At 41.5% G+C, this 20,832-nt stretch overlaps 16 non-coding genes and 27 pseudogenes across 16 annotated transcripts; all 43 read left to right on the forward strand.

Moving 5' to 3' along the window:
• Nucleotides 1-62: 62 nt before the first annotated feature.
• Nucleotides 63-181, forward strand: LOC139067961 (5S ribosomal RNA; annotated as a pseudogene).
• A 353-nt stretch (nt 182-534) lies between these two features.
• LOC139066641 (5S ribosomal RNA) lies at nt 535-653 on the forward strand. The gene has a single exon (XR_011519545.1). It is a non-coding gene; the product is annotated as a 5S ribosomal RNA (ribosomal RNA).
• Nucleotides 654-1,450: 797 nt separating this feature from the next.
• On the forward strand, nt 1,451-1,569 carry LOC139066890 (5S ribosomal RNA; annotated as a pseudogene).
• Nucleotides 1,570-1,924: 355 nt separating this feature from the next.
• On the forward strand, nt 1,925-2,043 carry LOC139066495 (5S ribosomal RNA). Its single transcript, XR_011519395.1, has one exon. It is a non-coding gene; the product is annotated as a 5S ribosomal RNA (ribosomal RNA).
• A 354-nt stretch (nt 2,044-2,397) lies between these two features.
• On the forward strand, nt 2,398-2,516 carry LOC139066972 (5S ribosomal RNA; annotated as a pseudogene).
• Nucleotides 2,517-2,871: 355 nt separating this feature from the next.
• LOC139067599 (5S ribosomal RNA) lies at nt 2,872-2,990 on the forward strand (annotated as a pseudogene).
• A 355-nt stretch (nt 2,991-3,345) lies between these two features.
• Nucleotides 3,346-3,464, forward strand: LOC139067429 (5S ribosomal RNA; annotated as a pseudogene).
• Nucleotides 3,465-3,820: 356 nt separating this feature from the next.
• LOC139066841 (5S ribosomal RNA) lies at nt 3,821-3,939 on the forward strand (annotated as a pseudogene).
• Nucleotides 3,940-4,292: 353 nt separating this feature from the next.
• Nucleotides 4,293-4,411, forward strand: LOC139066612 (5S ribosomal RNA). The gene has a single exon (XR_011519515.1). It is a non-coding gene; the product is annotated as a 5S ribosomal RNA (ribosomal RNA).
• A 353-nt stretch (nt 4,412-4,764) lies between these two features.
• LOC139067279 (5S ribosomal RNA) lies at nt 4,765-4,883 on the forward strand (annotated as a pseudogene).
• A 355-nt stretch (nt 4,884-5,238) lies between these two features.
• On the forward strand, nt 5,239-5,357 carry LOC139067653 (5S ribosomal RNA; annotated as a pseudogene).
• Nucleotides 5,358-5,714: 357 nt separating this feature from the next.
• LOC139066496 (5S ribosomal RNA) lies at nt 5,715-5,833 on the forward strand. The gene has a single exon (XR_011519396.1). It is a non-coding gene; the product is annotated as a 5S ribosomal RNA (ribosomal RNA).
• Nucleotides 5,834-6,187: 354 nt separating this feature from the next.
• On the forward strand, nt 6,188-6,306 carry LOC139066554 (5S ribosomal RNA). The gene has a single exon (XR_011519456.1). It is a non-coding gene; the product is annotated as a 5S ribosomal RNA (ribosomal RNA).
• Nucleotides 6,307-6,660: 354 nt separating this feature from the next.
• LOC139066561 (5S ribosomal RNA) lies at nt 6,661-6,779 on the forward strand. Its single transcript, XR_011519463.1, has one exon. It is a non-coding gene; the product is annotated as a 5S ribosomal RNA (ribosomal RNA).
• A 353-nt stretch (nt 6,780-7,132) lies between these two features.
• On the forward strand, nt 7,133-7,251 carry LOC139067558 (5S ribosomal RNA; annotated as a pseudogene).
• Nucleotides 7,252-7,606: 355 nt separating this feature from the next.
• On the forward strand, nt 7,607-7,725 carry LOC139067153 (5S ribosomal RNA; annotated as a pseudogene).
• Nucleotides 7,726-8,078: 353 nt separating this feature from the next.
• LOC139067490 (5S ribosomal RNA) lies at nt 8,079-8,197 on the forward strand (annotated as a pseudogene).
• A 357-nt stretch (nt 8,198-8,554) lies between these two features.
• LOC139066497 (5S ribosomal RNA) lies at nt 8,555-8,673 on the forward strand. The gene has a single exon (XR_011519397.1). It is a non-coding gene; the product is annotated as a 5S ribosomal RNA (ribosomal RNA).
• Nucleotides 8,674-9,026: 353 nt separating this feature from the next.
• On the forward strand, nt 9,027-9,145 carry LOC139066439 (5S ribosomal RNA). Its single transcript, XR_011519339.1, has one exon. It is a non-coding gene; the product is annotated as a 5S ribosomal RNA (ribosomal RNA).
• Nucleotides 9,146-9,498: 353 nt separating this feature from the next.
• LOC139067122 (5S ribosomal RNA) lies at nt 9,499-9,617 on the forward strand (annotated as a pseudogene).
• A 354-nt stretch (nt 9,618-9,971) lies between these two features.
• On the forward strand, nt 9,972-10,090 carry LOC139066878 (5S ribosomal RNA; annotated as a pseudogene).
• Nucleotides 10,091-10,443: 353 nt separating this feature from the next.
• On the forward strand, nt 10,444-10,563 carry LOC139067967 (5S ribosomal RNA; annotated as a pseudogene).
• A 355-nt stretch (nt 10,564-10,918) lies between these two features.
• LOC139067979 (5S ribosomal RNA) lies at nt 10,919-11,037 on the forward strand (annotated as a pseudogene).
• Nucleotides 11,038-11,394: 357 nt separating this feature from the next.
• LOC139066931 (5S ribosomal RNA) lies at nt 11,395-11,513 on the forward strand (annotated as a pseudogene).
• A 353-nt stretch (nt 11,514-11,866) lies between these two features.
• Nucleotides 11,867-11,985, forward strand: LOC139066445 (5S ribosomal RNA). Its single transcript, XR_011519345.1, has one exon. It is a non-coding gene; the product is annotated as a 5S ribosomal RNA (ribosomal RNA).
• Nucleotides 11,986-12,338: 353 nt separating this feature from the next.
• LOC139067123 (5S ribosomal RNA) lies at nt 12,339-12,457 on the forward strand (annotated as a pseudogene).
• Nucleotides 12,458-12,812: 355 nt separating this feature from the next.
• Nucleotides 12,813-12,931, forward strand: LOC139066616 (5S ribosomal RNA). The gene has a single exon (XR_011519519.1). It is a non-coding gene; the product is annotated as a 5S ribosomal RNA (ribosomal RNA).
• Nucleotides 12,932-13,288: 357 nt separating this feature from the next.
• On the forward strand, nt 13,289-13,407 carry LOC139066498 (5S ribosomal RNA). Its single transcript, XR_011519398.1, has one exon. It is a non-coding gene; the product is annotated as a 5S ribosomal RNA (ribosomal RNA).
• A 353-nt stretch (nt 13,408-13,760) lies between these two features.
• Nucleotides 13,761-13,878, forward strand: LOC139066960 (5S ribosomal RNA; annotated as a pseudogene).
• A 353-nt stretch (nt 13,879-14,231) lies between these two features.
• On the forward strand, nt 14,232-14,350 carry LOC139067534 (5S ribosomal RNA; annotated as a pseudogene).
• Nucleotides 14,351-14,705: 355 nt separating this feature from the next.
• LOC139066586 (5S ribosomal RNA) lies at nt 14,706-14,824 on the forward strand. Its single transcript, XR_011519488.1, has one exon. It is a non-coding gene; the product is annotated as a 5S ribosomal RNA (ribosomal RNA).
• Nucleotides 14,825-15,177: 353 nt separating this feature from the next.
• On the forward strand, nt 15,178-15,296 carry LOC139067194 (5S ribosomal RNA; annotated as a pseudogene).
• Nucleotides 15,297-15,651: 355 nt separating this feature from the next.
• Nucleotides 15,652-15,770, forward strand: LOC139067980 (5S ribosomal RNA; annotated as a pseudogene).
• Nucleotides 15,771-16,128: 358 nt separating this feature from the next.
• LOC139067547 (5S ribosomal RNA) lies at nt 16,129-16,247 on the forward strand (annotated as a pseudogene).
• A 357-nt stretch (nt 16,248-16,604) lies between these two features.
• On the forward strand, nt 16,605-16,723 carry LOC139066587 (5S ribosomal RNA). Its single transcript, XR_011519489.1, has one exon. It is a non-coding gene; the product is annotated as a 5S ribosomal RNA (ribosomal RNA).
• Nucleotides 16,724-17,076: 353 nt separating this feature from the next.
• Nucleotides 17,077-17,195, forward strand: LOC139067195 (5S ribosomal RNA; annotated as a pseudogene).
• Nucleotides 17,196-17,550: 355 nt separating this feature from the next.
• LOC139067981 (5S ribosomal RNA) lies at nt 17,551-17,669 on the forward strand (annotated as a pseudogene).
• Nucleotides 17,670-18,026: 357 nt separating this feature from the next.
• Nucleotides 18,027-18,145, forward strand: LOC139067548 (5S ribosomal RNA; annotated as a pseudogene).
• Nucleotides 18,146-18,502: 357 nt separating this feature from the next.
• Nucleotides 18,503-18,621, forward strand: LOC139066434 (5S ribosomal RNA). The gene has a single exon (XR_011519331.1). It is a non-coding gene; the product is annotated as a 5S ribosomal RNA (ribosomal RNA).
• Nucleotides 18,622-18,976: 355 nt separating this feature from the next.
• Nucleotides 18,977-19,094, forward strand: LOC139067583 (5S ribosomal RNA; annotated as a pseudogene).
• Nucleotides 19,095-19,447: 353 nt separating this feature from the next.
• On the forward strand, nt 19,448-19,566 carry LOC139067124 (5S ribosomal RNA; annotated as a pseudogene).
• Nucleotides 19,567-19,921: 355 nt separating this feature from the next.
• On the forward strand, nt 19,922-20,040 carry LOC139066618 (5S ribosomal RNA). Its single transcript, XR_011519521.1, has one exon. It is a non-coding gene; the product is annotated as a 5S ribosomal RNA (ribosomal RNA).
• Nucleotides 20,041-20,397: 357 nt separating this feature from the next.
• Nucleotides 20,398-20,516, forward strand: LOC139066499 (5S ribosomal RNA). Its single transcript, XR_011519399.1, has one exon. It is a non-coding gene; the product is annotated as a 5S ribosomal RNA (ribosomal RNA).
• The last annotated feature ends 316 nt before the right edge of the window (nt 20,517-20,832 follow it).

Here is a 20,832-nt window from a genome sequence, read left to right on the forward strand (position 1 = left end):
CACAATCAAACCTTGACAAATACAAAAGGGATTTTTCAGAGATTTTTCAAGGTTCTTCCTTCGCTTACGGCCATACCACCCTGACAAAACCCCGATCCCGTCTGATCTCGGTACAATCCAGGGTTGGGCCTGGTCAGTACCTGTATGGGAGACCTCTTAGGAATACCAGGTGCTGCAAGCTTTTTCACTAATTTGTTATAAAATACAGTTTTTTTCACTTCACCACAGCTTTGAACAGCTTCGTCATTGAATAATTTTAAAGCCAGGTGTTCCACACGAACTGCACACACTTGTTGGTAATAAACCTCCTTTGATTTGTCCCTAGCAATAATGTCTCAGTGCTGGCATTTTAGAGACAAGAAATGGGGTGGGAGCCGATTGTTACTCGAAAAAAGAGCAACAGTGATGAAGACAACTGTTTAACTTAGCCTTTTACCTCCATATGCAAGAATCTAGTATTTGCAGTGGGCGACACAATCATACTTTGACATATACACAAGTGATTTTTCCGAGATTTTTCAAGGTGTGTTATTCGCTTACGGCCATACCACCCTGAAAAAGCCCGATCCCGTCTGATCTCGGAAGCAATCCAGGGTTGGGCCTGGTCAGTACCTGTATGGGAGACCTCTTGGGAATACCAGGTACTGTAAGCTTTTTCAGTATTTTGTTATAAAATACAGTTTTTTTCACTTCACCACAGCTTTGAACAGCTTCGTCATTGAATAATTTTAAAGCCAGGTGTTCCACACGAACTGCACACACTTGTTGGTAATAAACCTCCTTTTATTTGTCCCTAGCAACAATGTCTCAGTGCTGGCATTTTAGAGACAAGAAATGGTGGGAGCCAATTGTTAGAGTCTAAAGAAGAGCAACAATGATGAAGACAAATGTTTAATTTAGCCTTTTACCTCTATGTGCAAGAATCTAGTCTTTGCAGTGGGCGACACAATCATACCTTGACAAATACACAAGGGATTTTTCAGAGATTTTTCAAGGTTTTTCCTTCGCTTACAGCCATACCACCCTGAAAAAGCCCGATCCCCTCTGATCTCGGAATCAATCCAGGGTAGGGCCTGATACCAGGTGCTGTAAGCTTTTTCACTAATTTGTTATAAAATACAGTTTTTTTCACTTCACCACAGCTTTGAACAGCTTCGTCATTGAATAATTTTAAAGCCAGGTGTTCCACACGAACTGCACACACTTGTTGGTAATAAACCTCCTTTGATTTGTCCCTAGCAATAATGTCTCAGTGCTGGCATTTTAGAGACAAGAAATGGGGTGGGAGCCAATTGTTAGAGTCTAAAGAAGAGCAACAATGATGAAGACAACTGTTTAACTTAGCCTTTTACCTCTATATGCAAGAATCTAGTCTTTGCAGTGGGCGACACAATCATACCTTGACAAATACACAAGGGATTTTTCAGAGATTTTTCAAAATTTTTCCTTCGCTTACGGCCATACCACCCTGAAAAAGCCCGATCCCGTCTGATCTCAGAAGCAATCCAGGGTTGGGCCTGGTGAGTACCTGTATGGGAGACCTCTTGGGAATACCAGGTGCTGTAAGCTTTTTCACTAATTTGTTATAAAATACAGTTTTTTTCACTTCACCACAGCTTTGAACAGCTTCGTCATTGAATAATTTTAAAGCCAGGTGTTCCACACGACCTGCACACACTTGTTGGTAATAAACCTCCTTTGATTTGTCCCTAGCAATAATGTTTCAGTGCTGGCATTTTAGAGACAAGAAATGGGGTGGGAGCCAATTGTTAGAGTCTAAAGAAGAGCAACAATGATGAAGACAACTGTTTAACTTAGCCTTTTACCTCTATGTGCAAGAATCTAGTCTTTGCAGTGGGCGACACAATCATACCTTGACAAATACACAAGGGATTTTTCAGAGATTTTTCAAGGTTTTTCCTTCGCTTACAGCCATACCACCCTGAAAAAGCCCGATCCCCTCTGATCTCGGAATCAATCCAGGGTTGGGCCTGGTCAGTACCTGTATGGGAGACCTCTTGGGAATACCAGGTGCTGTAAGCTTTTTCACTAATTTGTTATAAAATACAGTTTTTTCACTTCACCACATCTTTGAACAGCTTCGTCATTGAATAATTTTAAAGCCAGGTGTTCCACACGAACTGCACACACTTGTTTGTAATAAACCTCCTTTGATTTGTCCCTAGCAATAATGTCTCAGTGCTGGCATTTTAGAGACAAGAAATGGGGTGGGAGCCAATTGTTAGAGTCTAAAGAAGAGCAAAAATGATGAAGACAACTGTTTAACTTATCCTTTTACCTCTATATGCAAGAATCTAGTTTTTGCAGTGGGCGACGCAATCATACCTTGACAAATACACAAGGGATTTTTCAGAGATTTTTCAAGGTTTTTCTTGTTCTTACAGCCATACCACCCTGAAAAAGCCCGGTCCCGTCTGATCTCGGAAGCAATCCAGGGTTGGGCCTGGTCAGTACCTGTATGGGAGACCTCTTGGGAATACCAGGTGCTGTAAGCTTTTTCACTAATTTGTTATAAAATACAGTTTTTTTTTCACTTCACCTCATCTTTGAACAGCTTCGTCAATGAATAATTTTAAAGCCAGGTGTTCCACACGAACTGCACACACTTGTTGGTAATAAACCTCCTTTGATTTGTCCCTAGCAATAATGTCTCAGTGCTGGCATTTTAGAGACAAGAAATGGGGTGGGAGCCGATTGTTACTCGAAAAAAGAGCAACAGTGATGAAGACAACTGTTTAACTTAGCCTTTTACCTCTATGTGCAAGAATCTAGTCTTTGCAGTGGGCGACACAATCATACCTTGACAAATACACAAGGGATTTTTCAGAGATTTTTCAAGGTTTTTCCTTCGCTTACGGCCATACCACCCTGAAAAAGCCCGATCCCGTCTGATCCCGATAGCAATCCAGGGTTGGGCCTGATGAGTACCTGTATGGGAGACCTCTTGGGAATACCAGGTGCTGTAAGCTTTTTCACTAATTTGTTATAAAATACAGTTTTTTTCACTTCACCACAGCTTTGAACAGCTTCGTCATTGAATAATTTTAAAGCCAGGTGTTCCACACGAACTGCACACACTTGTTGGTAATAAACCTCCTTTGATTTGTCCCTAGCAATAATGTCTCAGTGCTGGCATTTTAGAGACAAGAAATGGGGTGGGAGCCAATTGTTAGAGTCTAAAGAAGAGCAACAGTGATGAAGACAACTGTTTAACTTAGCCTTTTATCTCCATATGCAAGAATCTAGTCTTTGCAGTGGGCGACACAATCATACTTTGACATATACACAAGGGATTTTTAAGAGATTTTTCAAGGTGTGTTTTTCGGTTACGGCCATACCACCCAGAAAAAGCCCGATCCCGTCTGATCTCGGAAGCAATCCAGGGTTGGGCCTGGTCAGTACCTGTATGGGAGACCTATTGGGAATACCAGGTGCTGTAAGCTTTTTCACTAATTTGTTATAAAATACAGTTTTTTTTCACTTCACCTCATCTTTGAACAGCTTCGTCATTGAATAATTTTAAAGCCAGGTGTTCCACACGAACTGCACACACTTGTTGGTAATAAACCTCCTTTGATTTGTCCCTAGCAATAATGTCTCAGTGCTGGCATTTTAGAGACAAGAAATGGGGTGGGAGCTAATTGTTAGAGTCTAAAGAAGAGCAACAATGATGAAGACAACTGTTTAAATTAGCCTTTTACCTCTATATGCAAGAATCTAGTCTTTGCAGTGGGCGACACAATCATTCCTTGACAAATACACAAGGGATTTTCCAGAGATGTTTCAAGGTTTTTCCTTCGCTTACAGCCATACCACACTGAAAAAGCCCGATCCCCTCTGATCTCGGAATCAATCCAGGGTTGGGCCTGGTCAGTACCTGTATGGGAGACCTCTTGGGAATACCAGGTGCTGTAAGCTTTTTCACTAATTTGTTATAAAATACAGTTTTTTTCACTTCACCACATCTTTGAACAGCTTCGTCATGGAATAATTTTAAAGCCAGGTGTTCCACACGAACTGCACACACTTGTTGGTAATAAACCTCCTTTGATTTGTCCCTAGCAATAATGTCTCAGTGCTGGCATTTTAGAGACAAGAAATGGGGTGGGAGCCGATTGTTACTCGAAAAAAGAGCGACAGTGATGAAGACAACTGTTTAACTTAGCCTTTTACCTCCATATGCAAGAATCTAGTCTTTGCAGTGGGTGACACAATCATACTTTGACATATACACAAGGGATTTTTCAGAGATTTTTCAAGGTGTGTCATTCGCTTACGGCCATACCTCCCAGAAAAAGCCCGATCCCGTCTGATCTCGGAAGCTATCCAGGGTTGGGCCTGGTCAGTACCTGTATGGGAGACCTCTTGGGAATACCAGGTGCTGTAAGCTTTTTCACTAATTTGTTATAAAATACAGTTTTTTTCACTTCACCTCATCTTTGAACAGCTTCGTCATTGAATAATTTTAAAGCCAGGTGTTCCACACGAACTGCACACACTTGTTGGTAATAAACCTCCTTTGATTTGTCCCTAGCAATAATGTCTCAGTGCTGGCATTTTAGAGACAAGAAATGGGGTGGGAGCCGATTGTTACTCGAAAAAAGAGCAACAGTGATGAAGACAACTGTTTAACTTAGCCTTTTACCTCTATGTGCAAGAATCTACTCTTTGCAGTGGGCGACACAATCATACCTTGACAAATACACAAGGGATTTTTCAGAGATTTTTCAAGGTTTTTCCTTCGCTTACGGCCATACCACCCTGAAAAAGCCCGATCCCGTCTGATCCCGGAAGCAATCCAGGGTTGGGCCTGATGAGTACCTGTCTGGGAGACCTCTTGGGAATACCAGGTGCTGTAAGCTTTTTCACTAATTTGTTATAAAATACAGTTTTTTTCACTTCACCACAGCTTTGAACAGCTTCGTCATTGAATAATTTTAAAGCCAGGTGTTCCACACGAACTGCACACACTTGTTGGTAATAAACCTCCTTTGATTTGTCCCTAGCAATAATGTCTCAGTGCTGGCATTTTAGAGACAAGAAATGGGGTGGGAGCCAATTGTTAGAGTCTAAAGAAGAGCAACAGTGATGAAGACAACTGTTTAACTTAGCCTTTTATCTCCATATGCAAGAATCTAGTCTTTGCAGTGGGCGACACAATCATACTTTGACATATACACAAGGGATTTTTAAGAGATCTTTCAAGGTGTGTTTTTCTGTTACGGCCATACCACCCAGAAAAAGCCCGATCCCGTCTGATCTCGGAAGCAATCCAGGGTTGGGCCTGGTCAGTACCTGTATGGGAGACCTATTGGGAATACCAGGTGCTGTAAGCTTTTTCACTAATTTGTTATAAAATACAGTTTTTTTTTCACTTCACCTCATCTTTGAACAGCTTCGTCATTGAATAATTTTAAAGCCAGGTGTTCCACACGAACTGCACACACTTGTTGGTAATTAACCTCTTTTTATTTGTCCCTAGCAATAATGTCTCAGTGCTGGCATTTTAGAGACAAGAAATGGGGTGGGAGCTAATTGTTAGAGTCTAAAGAAGAGCAACAATGATGAAGACAACTGTTTAAATTAGCCTTTTACCTCTATATGCAAGAATCTAGTCTTTGCAGTGGGCGACACAATCATTCCTTGACAAATACACAAGGGATTTTCCAGAGATGTTTCAAGGTTTTTCCTTCGCTTACAGCCATACCACCCTGAAAAAGCCCGATCCCCTCTGATCTCGGAATCAATCCAGGGTTGGGCCTGGTCAGTACCTGTATGGGAGACCTCTTGGGAATACCAGGTGCTGTAAGCTTTTTCACTAATTTGTTATAAAATACAGTTTTTTTCACTTCACCACATCTTTGAACAGCTTCGTCATGGAATAATTTTAAAGCCAGGTGTTCCACACGAACTGCACACACTTGTTGGTAATAAACCTCCTTTGATTTGTCCCTAGCAATAATGTCTCAGTGCTGGCATTTTAGAGACAAGAAATGGGGTGGGAGCCGATTGTTACTCGAAAAAAGAGCGACAGTGATGAAGACAACTGTTTAACTTAGCCTTTTACCTCCATATGCAAGAATCTAGTCTTTGCAGTGGGTGACACAATCATACTTTGACATATACACAAGGGATTTTTCAGAGATTTTTCAAGGTGTGTCATTTCGCTCACGGCCATACCACCCTGAAAAAGCCCGATCCCGTCTGATCTCGGAAGCTATCCAGGGTTGGGCCTGGTCAGTACCTGTATGGGAGACCTCTTGGGAATACCAGGTGCTGTAAGCTTTTTCACTAATTTGTTATAAAATACAGTTTTTTTTCACTTCACCACAGCTTTGAACAGCTTCGTCATTGAATAATTTTAAAGCCAGGTGTTCCACACGAACTGCACACACTTGTTGGTAATAAACCTCCTTTGATTTGTCCCTAGCAATAATGTCTCAGTGCTGGCATTTTAGAGACAAGAAATGGGGTGGGAGCCGATTGTTACTCGAAAAAAGAGCAACAGTGATGAAGACAACTGTTTAACTTAGCCTTTTACCTCCATATGCAAGAATCTAGTCTTTGCAGTGGGTGACACAATCATACTTTGACATATACACAAGGGATTTTTCAGAGATTTTTCAAGGTATGTCATTCGCTTATGGCCATACCACCCTGAAAAAGCCCGATCCCGTCTGATCTCGGAAGCAATCCAGGGTTGGGCCTGGTCAGTACCTGTATGGGAGACCTCTTGGGAATACCAGGTGCTGTAAGCTTTTTCACTAATTTGTTATAAAATACAGTTTTTTTCACTTCACCACAGCTTTGAACAGCTTCGTCATTGAATAATTTTAAAGCCAGGTGTTCCACACGAACTGCACACACTTGTTGGTAATAAACCTCCTTTTATTTGTCCCTAGCAATAATGTCTCAGTGCTGGCATTTTAGAGACAAGAAATGGGGTGGGAGACGATTGTTACTCGAAAAAAGAGCAACAGTGATGAAGACAACTGTTTAACTTAGCCTTTTACCTCTATGTGCAAGAATCTAGTCTTTGCAGTGGGCGACACAATCATACCTTGACAAATACACAAGGGATTTTTCAGAGATTTTTCAAGGTTTTTCCTTCGCTTACGGCCATACCACCCTGAAAAAGCCTGATCCCGTCTGATCCCAGAAGCAATCCAGGTTTGGGCCTGGTGAGTACCTGTATGGGAGACCTCTTGGGAATACCAGGTGCTGTAAGCTTTTTCACTAATTTGTTATAAAATACAGTTTTTTTCACTTCACCACAGCTTTGAACAGCTTCGTCATTGAATAATTTTAAAGCCAGGTGTTCCACACGAACTGCACACACTTGTTGGTAATAAACCTCCTTTGATTTGTCCCTAGCAATAATGTCTCAGTGCTGGCATTTTAGAGACAAGAAATGGGGTGGGAGCCAATTGTTAGAGTCTAAAGAAGAGCAACAATGATGAAGACAACTGTTTAACTTAGCCTTTTACCTCTATGTGCAAGAATCTAGTCTTTGCAGTGGGCGACACAATCATACCTTGACAAATACACAAGGGATTTTTCAGAGATGTTTCAAGATTTTTCCTTCGCTTACAGCCATACCACCCTGAAAAAGCCCGATCCCCTCTGATCTCGGAATCAATCCAGGGTCTGGCCTGGTCAGTACCTGTATGGGAGACCTCTTGGGAATACCAGGTGCTGTAAGCTTTTTCACTAATTTGTTATAAAATACAGTTTTTTTCACTTCACCACATCTTTGAACAGCTTCGTCATTGAATAAATTTAAAGCCAGGTGTTCCACACGAACTGCACACACTTGTTGGTAATAAACATCCTTTGATTTGCTCCTAGCAATAATGTCTCAGTGCTGGCATTTTAGAGACAAGAAATGGGGTGGGAGCCGATTGTTACTCGAAAAAAGAGCAACAGTGATGAAGACAACTGTTTAACTTAGCCTTTTATCTCCATATGCAAGAATCTAGTCTTTGCAGTGGGCGACACAATCATACTTTGACATATACACAAGGGATTTTTCAGAGATTTTTCAAGGTGTATTTTTCGCTTACGGCCATACCACCCAGAAAAAGCCCGATCCCGTCTGATCTCGGAAGCAATCCAGGGTTGGGCCTGGTCAGTACCTGTATGGGAGACCTATTGGGAATACCAGGTGCTGTAACCTTTTTCACTAATTTGTTATAAAATACAGTTTTTTTTTCACTTCACCTCATCTTTGAACAGCTTCGTCATTGAATAATTTTAAAGCCAGGTGTTCCACACGAACTGCACACACTTGTTGGTAATAAACCTTCTTTTATTTGTCCCTAGCAATAATGTCTCAGTGCTGGCATTTTAGAGACAAGAAATGGGGTGGGAGCTAATTGTTAGAGTCTAAAGAAGAGCAACAATGATGAAGACAACTGTTTAAATTAGCCTTTTACCTCTATATGCAAGAATCTAGTCTTTGCAGTGGGCGACACAATCATTCCTTGACAAATACACAAGGGATTTTCCAGAGATGTTTCAAGGTTTTTCCTTCGCTTACAGCCATACCACCCTGAAAAAGCCCGATCCCCTCTGATCTCGGAATCAATCCAGGGTTGGGCCTGGTCAGTACCTGTATGGGAGACCTCTTGGGAATACCAGGTGCTGTAAGCTTTTTCACTAATTTGTTATAAAATACAGTTTTTTTCACTTCACCACATCTTTGAACAGCTTCGTCATGGAATAATTTTAAAGCCAGGTGTTCCACACGAACTGCACACACTTGTTGGTAATAAACCTCCTTTGATTTGTCCCTAGCAATAATGTCTCAGTGCTGGCATTTTAGAGACAAGAAATGGGGTGGGAGCCGATTGTTACTCGAAAAAAGAGCGACAGTGATGAAGACAACTGTTTAACTTAGCCTTTTACCTCCATATGCAAGAATCTAGTCTTTGCAGTGGGTGACACAATCATACTTTGACATATACACAAGGGATTTTTCAGAGATTTTTCAAGGTGTGTCATTCGCTTACGGCCATACCACCCTGAAAAAGCCCGGTCCCGTCTGATCTCGGAAGCTATCCAGGGTTGGGCCTGGTCAGTACCTGTATGGGAGACCTCTTGGGAATACCAGGTGCTGTAAGCTTTTTCACTAATTTGTTATAAAATACAGTTTTTTTCACTTCACCACAGCTTTGAACAGCTTCGTCATTGAATAATTTTAAAGCCAGGTGTTCCACACGAACTGCACACACTTGTTGGTAATAAACCTCCTTTGATTTGTCCCTAGCAATAATGTCTCAGTGCTGGCATTTTAGAGACAAGAAATGGGGTGGGAGCCGATTGTTACTCGAAAAAAGAGCAACAGTGATGAAGACAACTGTTTAACTTAGCCTTTTACCTCCATATGCAAGAATCTAGTCTTTGCAGTGGGCGACACAATCATACTTTGACATATACACAAGGGATTTTTCAGAGATTTTTCAAGGTGTGTCATTCGCTTATGGCCATACCACCCTGAAAAAGCCCGATCCCGTCTGATCTCGGAAGAATTCCAGGGTTGGGCCTGGTCAGTACCTGTATGGGAGACCTCTTGGGAATACCAGGTGCTGTAAGCTTTTCACTAATTTGTTATAAAATACAGTTTTTTTCACTTCACCACAGCTTTGAACAGCTTCGTCATTGAATAATTTTAAAGCCAGGTGTTCCACACGAACTGCACACACTTGTTGGTAATAAACCTCCTTTGATTTGTCCCTAGCAATAATGTCTCAGTGCTGGCATTTTAGAGACAAGAAATGGGGTGGGAGCCAATTGTTAGAGTCTAAAGAAGAGCAACAATGATGAAGACAACTGTTTAACTTAGCCTTTTACCTCTATATGCAAGAATCTAGTCTTTGCAGTGGGCGACGCAAACATACCTTGACAAATACACAAGGGATTTTTCAGAGATTTTTCAAGGTTTTTCTTCTGCTTACAGCCATACCACCCTGAAAAAGCCCGGTCCCGTCTGATCTCGGAAACTATCCAGGGTTGGGCCTAGGCAGTACCTGTATGGGAGACCTCTTGGGAATACCAGGTGCTGTAAGCTTTTTCACTAATTTGTTATAAAATACAGTTTTTTTCACTTCACCACATCTTGGAACAGCTTCGTCATTGAATAATTTTAAAGCCAGGTGTTCCACACGAACTGCACACACTTGTTGGTAATAAACCTCCTTTGATTTGTCCCTAGCAATAATGTCTCAGTGCTGGCATTTTAGAGACAAGAAATGGGGTGGGAGCCGATTGTTACTCGAAAAAAGAGCAACAGTGATGAAGACAACTGTTTAACTTAGCCTTTTACCTCCATATGCAAGAATCTAGTCTTTGCAGTGGGCGACACAATCATACTTTGACATATACACAAGGGATTTTTCAGAGATTTTTCAAGGTGTTTTCTTCGCTTACGGCCATACCACCCTGAAAAAGCCAGATCCCGTCTGATCTCGGAAGCAATCCAGGGCTGGGCCTGGTCAGTACCTGTATGGGAGACCTCTTGGGAATACCTAGGTGCTGTAAAATTTTTCACTAATTTGTTATAAAATACAGTTTATTTCACTTCACCACAGCTTTGCACAGCTTCGTCATTGAATAATTTTAAAGCCAGGTGTTCCACACGAACTGCACACACTTGTTAGTAATAAACCTCCTTTGATTTGTCCCTAGACATAATGCCTCAGTGCTGGCATTTTAGAGACAAGAAATGGGGTGGGAGCCAATTGTTAGAGTCTAAAGAAGAGCAACAATGATGAAGACAACTGTTTAACTTAGCCTTTTACCTCTATATGCAAGAATCTAGTCTTTGCAGTGGGCGACGCAATCATACCTTGACAAATACACAAGGGATTTTTCAGAGATTTTTCAAGGTTTTTCTTGTGCTTACAGCCATACCACCCTGAAAAAGCCCGGTACCGTCTGATCTCGGAAGCTATCCAGGGTTGCGCCTAGTCAGTACCTGTATGGGAGACCTCTTGGGAATACCAGGTGCTGTAAGCTTTTTCACTAATTTGTTATAAAATACAGTTTTTTTTTCACTTCACCACAGCTTTGAACAGCTTCGTCATTGAATAATTTTAAAGCCAGGTGTTCCACACGAACTGCACACACTTGTTGGTAATAAACCTCCTTTGATTTGTCCCTAGCAATAATGTCTCAGTGCTGGCATTTTAGAGACAAGAAATGGGGTGGGAGCCAATTGTTAGAGTCTAAAGAAGAGCAACAATGATGAAGACAACTGTTTAACTTAGCCTTTTACCTCTATGTGCAAGAATCTAGTCTTTGCAGTGGGCGACACAATCATACCTTGACAAATACACAAGGGATTTTTCAGAGATTTTTCAAGGTTTTTCCTTCGCTTACAGCCATACCACCCTGAAAAAGCCCGATCCCCTCTGATCTCGTAATCAATCCAGGGTTGGGCCTGGTCAGTACCTGTATGGGAGACCTCTTGGGAATACCAGGTGCTGTAAGCTTTTTCACTAATTTGTTATAAAATACAGTTTTTTTCACTTCACCACATCTTTGAACAGCTTCGTCATTGAATAATTTTAAAGCCAGGTGTTCCACACGAACTGCACACACTTGTTGGTAATAAACCTCCTTTGATTTGTCCCTAGCAATAATGTCTCAGTGCTGGCATTTTAGAGACAAGAAATGGGGTGGGAGCCGATTGTTACTCGAAAAAAGAGCGACAGTGATGAAGACAACTGTTTAACTTAGCCTTTTACCTCTATATGCAAGAATCTAGTCTTTGCAGTGGGTGACACAATCATACTTTGACATATACACAAGGGATTTTTCAGAGATTTTTCAAGGTGTGTCATTCGCTTACGGCCATACCACCCTGAAAAAGCCCGATCCCGTCTGATCTCGGAAGCTATCCAGGGTTGGGCCTGGTCAGTACCTGTATGGGAGACCTCTTTGGAATACCAGGTGCTGTAAGCTTTTTCACTAATTTGTTATAAAATACAGTTTTTTTCACTTCACCACAGCTTTGAACAGCTTCGTCATTGAATAATTTTAAAGCCAGGTGTTCCACACGAACTGCACACACTTGTTGGTAATAAACCTCCTTTGATTTGTCCCTAGCAATAATGTCTCAGTGCTGGCATTTTAGAGACAAGAAATGGGGTGGGAGCCGATTGTTACTCGAAAAAAGAGCAACAGTGATGAAGACAACTGTTTAACTTAGCCTTTTACCTCCATATGCAAGAATCTAGTCTTTGCAGTGGGCGACACAATCATACTTTGACATATACACAAGGGATTTTTCAGAGATTTTTCAAGGTGTGTCATTCGCTTATGGCCATACCACCCTGAAAAAGCCCGATCCCGTCTGATCTCGGAAGAATTCCAGGGTTGGGCCTGGTCAGTACCTGTATGGGAGACCTCTTGGGAATACCAGGTGCTGTAAGCTTTTTCACTAATTTGTTATAAAATACAGTTTTTTTCACTTCACCACAGCTTTGAACAGCTTCGTCATTGAATAATTTTAAAGCCAGGTGTTCCACACGAACTGCACACACTTGTTGGTAATAAACCTCCTTTGATTTGTCCCTAGCAATAATGTCTCAGTGCTGGCATTTTAGAGACAAGAAATGGGGTGGGAGCCAATTGTTAGAGTCTAAAGAAGAGCAACAATGATGAAGACAACTGTTTAACTTAGCCTTTTACCTCTATATGCAAGAATCTAGTCTTTGCAGTGGGCGACACAATCATACTTTGACATATACACAAGGGATTTTTCAGAGATTTTTCAAGGTGTGTCCTTCGCTTACGGCCATACCACCCTGGAAAAGCCCGATCCCGTCTGATCTCGGAAGCAATCCAGGGTTGGGCCTGGTCAGTACCTGTATGGGAGACCTATTGGGAATACCAGGTGCTGTAAGCTTTTTCACTAATTTGTTATAAAATACAGTTTTTTTTTCACTTCACCTCATCTTTGAACAGCTTCGTCATTGAATAATTTTAAAGCCAGGTGTTCCACACGAACTGCACACACTTGTTGGTAATAAACCTCCTTTTATTTGTCCCTAGCAATAATGTCTCAGTGCTGGCATTTTAGAGACAAGAAATGGGGTGGGAGCTAATTGTTAGAGTCTAAAGAAGAGCAACAATGATGAAGACAACTGTTTAAATTAGCCTTTTACCTCTATATGCAAGAATCTAGTCTTTGCAGTGGGCGACACAATCATTCCTTGACAAATACACAAGGGATTTTCCAGAGATGTTTCAAGGTTTTTCCTTCGCTTACAGCCATACCACCCTGAAAAAGCCCGATCCCCTCTGATCTCGGAATCAATCCAGGGTTGGGCCTGGTCAGTACCTGTATGGGAGACCTCTTGGGAATACCAGGTGCTGTAAGCTTTTTCACTAATTTGTTATAAAATACAGTTTTTTTCACTTCACCACATCTTTGAACAGCTTCGTCATGGAATAATTTTAAAGCCAGGTGTTCCACACGAACTGCACACACTTGTTGGTAATAAACCTCCTTTGATTTGTCCCTAGCAATAATGTCTCAGTGCTGGCATTTTAGAGACAAGAAATGGGGTGGGAGCCGATTGTTACTCGAAAAAAGAGCGACAGTGATGAAGACAACTGTTTAACTTAGCCTTTTACCTCTATATGCAAGAATCTAGTCTTTGCAGTGGGTGACACAATCATACTTTGACATATACACAAGGGATTTTTCAGAGATTTTTCAAGGTGTGTCATTCGCTTACGGCCATACCACCCTGAAAAGCCCGATCCCGTCTGATCTCGGAAGCTATCCAGGGTTGGGCCTGGTCAGTACCTGTATGGGAGACCTCTTTGGAATACCAGGTGCTGTAAGCTTTTTCACTAATTTGTTATAAAATACAGTTTTTTTCACTTCACCACAGCTTTGAACAGCTTCGTCATTGAATAATTTTAAAGCCAGGTGTTCCACACGAACTGCACACACTTGTTGGTAATAAACCTCCTTTGATTTGTCCCTAGCAATAATGTCTCAGTGCTGGCATTTTAGAGACAAGAAATGGGGTGGGAGCCGATTGTTACTCGAAAAAAGAGCAACAGTGATGAAGACAACTGTTTAACTTAGCCTTTTACCTCCATATGCAAGAATCTAGTCTTTGCAGTGGGCGACACAATCATACTTTGACATATACACAAGGGATTTTTCAGAGATTTTTCAAGGTGTGTCATTCGCTTATGGCCATACCACCCTGAAAAAGCCCGATCCCGTCTGATCTCGGAAGAATTCCAGGGTTGGGCCTGGTCAGTACCTGTATGGGAGACCTCTTGGGAATACCAGGTGCTGTAAGGTTTTTCACTAATTTGTTATAAAATACAGTTTTTTTCACTTCACCACAGCTTTGAACAGCTTCGTCATTGAATAATTTTAAAGCCAGGTGTTCCACACGAACTGCACACACTTGTTGGTAATAAACCTCCTTTGATTTGTCCCTAGCAATAATGTCTCAGTGCTGGCATTTTAGAGACAAGAAATGGGGTGGGAGCCAATTGTTAGAGTCTAAAGAAGAGCAAAAATGATGAAGACAACTGTTTAACTTAGCCTTTTACCTCTATATGCAAGAATCTAGTCTTTGCAGTGGGCGACGCAAACATACCTTGACAAATACACAAGGGATTTTTCAGAGATTTTTCAAGGTTTTTCTTCTGCTTACAGCCATACCACCCTGAAAAAGCCCGATCCCGTCTGATCTCGGAAACTATCCAGGGTTGGGCCTAGGCAGTACCTGTATGGGAGACCTCTTGGGAATACCAGGTGCTGTAAGCTTTTTCACTAATTTGTTATAAAATACAGTTTTTTTCACTTCACCACATCTTGGAACAGCTTCGTCATTGAATAATTTTAAAGCCAGGTGTTCCACACGAACTGCACACACTTGTTGGTAATAAACCTCCTTTGATTTGTCCCTAGCAATAATGTCTCAGTGCTGGCATTTTAGAGACAAGAAATGGGGTGGGAGCCGATTGTTACTCGAAAAAAGAGCAACAGTGATGAAGACAACTGTTTAACTTAGCCTTTTACCTCCATATGCAAGAATCTAGTCTTTGCAGTGGGCGACACAATCATACTTTGACATATACACAAGGGATTTTTCAGAGATTTTTCAAGGTGTTTTCTTCGCTTACGGCCATACCACCCTGAAAAAGCCCGATCCCGTCTGATCTCGGAAGCAATCCAGGGCTGGGCCTGGTCAGTACCTGTATGGGAGACCTCTTGGGAATACCAGGTGCTGTAAAATTTTTCACTAATTTGTTATAAAATACAGTTTATTTCACTTCACCACAGCTTTGCACAGCTTCGTCATTGAATAATTTTAAAGCCAGGTGTTCCACACGAACTGCACACACTTGTTAGTAATAAACCTCCTTTGATTTGTCCCTAGACATAATGTCTCAGTGCTGGCATTTTAGAGACAAGAAATGGGGTGGGAGCCAATTGTTAGAGTCTAAAGAAGAGCAACAATGATGAAGACAACTGTTTAACTTAGCCTTTTACCTCTATATGCAAGAATCTAGTCTTTGCAGTGGGCGACGCAATCATACCTTGACAAATACACAAGGGATTTTTCAGAGATTTTTCAAGGTTTTTCTTGTGCTTACAGCCATACCACCCTGAAAAAGCCCGGTACCGTCTGATCTCGGAAGCTATCCAGGGTTGCGCCTAGTCAGTACCTGTATGGGAGACCTCTTGGGAATACCAGGTGCTGTAAGCTTTTTCACTAATTTGTTATAAAATACAGTTTTTTTTTTCACTTCACCACAGCTTTGAACAGCTTCGTCATTGAATAATTTTAAAGCCAGGTGTTCCACACGAACTGCACACACTTGTTGGTAATAAACCTCCTTTGATTTGTCCCTAGCAATAATGTCTCAGTGCTGGCATTTTAGAGACAAGAAATGGGGTGGGAGCCAATTGTTAGAGTCTAAAGAAGAGCAACAATGATGAAGACAACTGTTTAACGTAGCCTTTTACTTCTATGTGCAAGAATCTAGTCTTTGCAGTGGGCGACACAATCATACCTTGACAAATACACAAGGGATTTTTCAGAGATTTTTCAAGGTTTTTCCTTCGCTTACAGCCATACCACCCTGAAAAAGCCCGATCCCCTCTGATCTCAGAATCAATCCAGGTTTGGGCCTGGTCAGTACCTGTATGGGAGACCTTTTGGGAATACCAGGTGCTGTAAGCTTTTTCACTAATTTGTTATAAACTACAGTTTTTTTTTCACTTCACCACAGCTTTGAACAGCTTCATCATTGAATAATTTTAAAGCCAGGTGTTCCACACGAACTGCACACACTTGTTGGTAATAAACCTCCTTTGATTTGTCCCTAGCAATAATGTCTCAGTGCTGGCATTTTAGAGACAAGAAATGGGGTGGGAGCCAATTGTTAGAGTCTAAAGAAGAGCAACAATGATGAAGACAACTGTTTAACTTAGCCTTTTACCTCTATATGCAAGAATCTAGTCTTTGCAGTGGGCGACGCAAACATACCTTGACAAATACACAAGGGATTTTTCAGAGATTTTTCAAGGTTTTTCTTCTGCTTACAGCCATACCACCCTGAAAAAGCCCGATCCCGTCTGATCTCGGAAACTATCCAGGGTTGGGCCTAGGCAGTACCTGTATGGGAGACCTCTTGGGAATACCAGGTGCTGTAAGCTTTTTCACTAATTTGTTATAAAATACAGTTTTTTTCACTTCACCACATCTTGGAACAGCTTCGTCATTGAATAATTTTAAAGCCAGGTGTTCCACACGAACTGCACACACTTGTTGGTAATAAACCTCCTTTGATTTGTCCCTAGCAATAATGTCTCAGTGCTGGCATTTTAGAGACAAGAAATGGGGTGGAAGCCGATTGTTACTCGAAAAAAGAGCAACAGTGATGAAGACAACTGTTTAACTTAGCCTTTTACCTCCATATGCAAGAATCTAGTCTTTGCAGTGGGCGACACAATCATACTTTGACATATACACAAGGGATTTTTCAGAGATTTTTCAAGGTGTTTTCTTCGCTTACGGCCATACCACCCTGAAAAAGCCCGATCCCGTCTGATCTCGGAAGCAATCCAGGGCTGGGCCTGGTCAGTACCTGTATGGGAGACCTCTTGGGAATACCAGGTGCTGTAAAATTTTTCACTAATTTGTTATAAAATACAGTTTATTTCACTTCACCACAGCTTTGCACAGCTTCGTCATTGAATAATTTTAAAGCCAGGTGTTCCACACGAACTGCACACACTTGTTAGTAATAAACCTCCTTTGATTTGTCCCTAGACATAATGTCTCAGTGCTGGCATTTTAGAGACAAGAAATGGGGTGGGAGCCAATTGTTAGAGTCTAAAGAAGAGCAACAATGATGAAGACAACTGTTTAACTTAGCCTTTTACCTCTATATGCAAGAATCTAGTCTTTGCAGTGGGCGACGCAATCATACCTTGACAAATACACAAGGGATTTTTCAGAGATTTTTCAAGGTTTTTCTTGTGCTTACAGCCATACCACCCTGAAAAAGCCCGGTACCGTCTGATCTCGGAAGCTATCCAGGGTTGCGCCTAGTCAGTACCTGTATGGGAGACCTCTTGGGAATACCAGGTGCTGTAAGCTTTTTCACTAATTTGTTATAAAATACAGTTTTTTTTTCACTTCACCACAGCTTTGAACAGCTTCGTCATTGAATAATTTTAAAGCCAGGTGTTCCACACGAACTGCACACACTTGTTGGTAATAAACCTCCTTTGATTTGTCCCTAGCAATAATGTCTCAGTGCTGGCATTTTAGAGACAAGAAATGGGGTGGGAGCCAATTGTTAGAGTCTAAAGAAGAGCAACAATGATGAAGACAACTGTTTAACGTAGCCTTTTACTTCTATGTGCAAGAATCTAGTCTTTGCAGTGGGCGACACAATCATACCTTGACAAATACACAAGGGATTTTTCAGAGATTTTTCAAGGTTTTTCCTTCGCTTACAGCCATACCACCCTGAAAAAGCCCGATCCCCTCTGATCTCAGAATCAATCCAGGTTTGGGCCTGGTCAGTACCTGTATGGGAGACCTTTTGGGAATACCAGGTGCTGTAAGCTTTTTCACTAATTTGTTATAAACTACAGTTTTTTTTTCACTTCACCACAGCTTTGAACAGCTTCATCATTGAATAATTTTAAAGCCAGGTGTTCCACACGAACTGCACACACTTGTTGGTAATAAACCTCCTTTGATTTGTCCCTAGCAATAATGTCTCAGTGCTGGCATTTTAGAGACAAGAAATGGGGTGGGAGCCAATTGTTAGAGTCTAAAGAAGAGCAACAATGATGAAGACAACTGTTTAACTTAGCCTTTTACCTCTATGTGCAAGAATCTAGTCTTTGCAGTGGGCGACACAATCATACCTTGACAAATACACAAGGGATTTTTCAGAGATTTTTCAAGGTTTTTCCTTCGCTTACAGCCATACCACCCTGAAAAAGCCCGATCCCGTCTGATCTCGGAAGCAATCCAGGGTTGGGCCTGGTCAGTACCTGTATGGGAGACCTCTTGGGAATACCAGGTGCTGTAAGCTTTTTCACTAATTTGTTATAAAATACAGTTTTTTTCACTTCACCACAGCTTTGAACAGCTTCGTCATTGAATAATTTTAAAGCCAGGTGTTCCACACGAAGTGCACACACTTGTTGGTAATAAACCTCCTTTGATTTGTCCCTAGCAATAATGTCTCAGTGCTGGCATTTTAGAGACAAGAAATGAGGTGGGAGCCAATTGTTAGAGTCTAAAGAAGAGCAACAATGATGAAGACAAATGTTTAACTTAGCCTTTTACCTCTATGTGCAAGAATCTAGTCTTTGCAGTGGGTGACACAATCATACCTTGACAAATACACAAGGGATTTTTAAGAGATTTTTCAAGGTTTTTCCTTCGCTTACAGCCATACCACCCTGAAAAGCCCAATCCCCTCTGATCTCGGAATCAATCCAGGGTTGGGCCTGGTCAGTACCTGTATGGGAGACCTCTTGGGAATACCAGGTGCTGTAAGCTTTTTCACTAATTTGTTATAAAATACAGTTTTTTTCACTTCACCACATCTTTGAACAGCTTTGTCATTGAATAATTTTAAAGCCAGGTGTTCCACACGAACTGCACACACTTGTTGGTAATAAACCTCCTTTGATTTGTCCCTAGCAACAATGTCTCAGTGCTGGCATTTTAGAGACAAGAAATGGGGTGGGAGCCGATAGTTACTCAAAAAAAGAGCAACAGTGATGAAGACAACTGTTTAACTTAGCCTTTTACCTCCATATGCAAGAATCTAGTCTTTGCAGTGGGCGACACAATCATACTTTGACATATACACAAGGGATTTTTCAGAGATTTTTCAAGGTGTGTCATTCGCTTATGGCCATACCACCCTGAAAAAGCCCGATCCCGTCTGATCTCGGAAGAATTCCAGGGTTGGGCCTGGTCAGTACCTGTATGGGAGACCTCTTGGGAATACCAGGTGCTGTAAGCTTTTTCACTAATTTGTTATAAAATACAGTTTTTTTCACTTCACCACAGCTTTGAACAGCTTCGTCATTGAATAATTTTAAAGCCAGGTGTTCCACACGAACTGCACACACTTGTTGGTAATAAACCTCCTTTGATTTGTCCCTAGCAATAATGTCTCAGTGCTGGCATTTTAGAGACAAGAAATGGGGTGGGAGCCAATTGTTAGAGTCTAAAGAAGAGCAACAATGATGAAGACAACTGTTTAACTTAGCCTTTTACCTCTATATGCAAGAATCTAGTCTTTGCAGTGGGCGACACAATCATACTTTGACATATACACAAGGGATTTTTCAGAGATTTTTCAAGGTGTGTCCTTCGCTTACGGCCATACCACCCTGGAAAAGCCCGATCCCGTCTGATCTCGGAAGCAATCCAGGGTTGGGCCTGGTCAGTACCTGTATGGGAGACCTATTGGGAATACCAGGTGCTGTAAGCTTTTTCACTAATTTGTTATAAAATACAGTTTTTTTTTCACTTCACCTCATCTTTGAACAGCTTCGTCATTGAATAATTTTAAAGCCAGGTGTTCCACACGAACTGCACACACTTGTTGGTAATAAACCTCCTTTTATTTGTCCCTAGCAATAATGTCTCAGTGCTGGCATTTTAGAGACAAGAAATGGGGTGGGAGCTAATTGTTAGAGTCTAAAGAAGAGCAACAATGATGAAGACAACTGTTTAAATTAGCCTTTTACCTCTATATGCAAGAATCTAGTCTTTGCAGTGGGCGACACAATCATTCCTTGACAAATACACAAGGGATTTTCCAGAGATGTTTCAAGGTTTTTCCTTCGCTTACAGCCATACCACCCTGAAAAAGCCCGATCCCCTCTGATCTCGGAATCAATCCAGGGTTGGGCCTGGTCAGTACCTGTATGGGAGACCTCTTGGGAATACCAGGTGCTGTAAGCTTTTTCACTAATTTGTTATAAAATACAGTTTTTTTCACTTCACCACATCTTTGAACAGCTTCGTCATGGAATAATTTTAAAGCCAGGTGTTCCACACGAACTGCACACACTTGTTGGTAATAAACCTCCTTTGATTTGTCCCTAGCAATAATGTCTCAGTGCTGGCATTTTAGAGACAAGAAATGGGGTGGGAGCCGATTGTTACTCGAAAAAAGAGCGACAGTGATGAAGACAACTGTTTAACTTAGCCTTTTACCTCTATATGCAAGAATCTAGTCTTTGCAGTGGGTGACACAATCATACTTTGACATATACAC

The sequence above is a fragment of the Nothobranchius furzeri genome, chromosome 2 (genome assembly GCF_043380555.1).
Source record: "Nothobranchius furzeri strain GRZ-AD chromosome 2, NfurGRZ-RIMD1, whole genome shotgun sequence".
Classification (NCBI taxonomy): Eukaryota; Metazoa; Chordata; class Actinopteri; order Cyprinodontiformes; family Nothobranchiidae; genus Nothobranchius; species Nothobranchius furzeri.